Source organism: Hyaena hyaena, unplaced genomic scaffold, assembly GCF_003009895.1.
Source record: "Hyaena hyaena isolate Hyena2069 unplaced genomic scaffold, ASM300989v1 scaffold_663, whole genome shotgun sequence".
Lineage (NCBI taxonomy): Eukaryota > Metazoa > Chordata > Mammalia > Carnivora > Hyaenidae > Hyaena > Hyaena hyaena.
The window spans coordinates 685,469-686,039 of record NW_024081296.1 but is presented as its reverse complement, the minus strand read 5'-3'; positions in this window follow the sequence as shown (position 1 = coordinate 686,039).

Here is a 571-nt window from a genome sequence, read left to right as displayed (position 1 = left end):
GACTGAAATGGAAGCAGGTCACTTGCATCTGGGCCTGGGCGGAGGGGCCCAACTTCTCGGCCCAGAGTGAGGCTGTGAGCCACAGCTCTCTGTCATAGGACAGCCTCTCTGAGCAGCCTTCCTGGCTTTCTCCCGGGTCTGACTGGGCCCTCTGCCAGGGAAGCTTTCAATTCTACAGCTTCAGAACTCACTCCAGCCCCGGCTCTGCTGTTTGAGGGAGGCGTCAGTGTTCAGAAACGGTTCTTACTTAGCAGTGCTATCAGGCTACCTGCCTGCAGGATAGTATCATTCATGAGCAATTTTTACTTGGCTTTGCAATGGACAAGAGTTGTTTTCTAATGTATTCTCTATTAACTTTACAAAGATTTCTTTTTTTTATTTTAAATAATTTTTTAAACATTTTTTTTTTTTGAGAGAGAGACAGAGACAGAGAGAGAGAGACAGCATAACCAGGGCAAGGCAGAGAGAGGGAGACACAGAATCCAAAGCAGGCTCCAGGCTCTGAGCTGTCAGCACAGAACCTGGCACGGGGCTCGAATCCACTAACCAAGAGATCATGACCTGAGCCAAA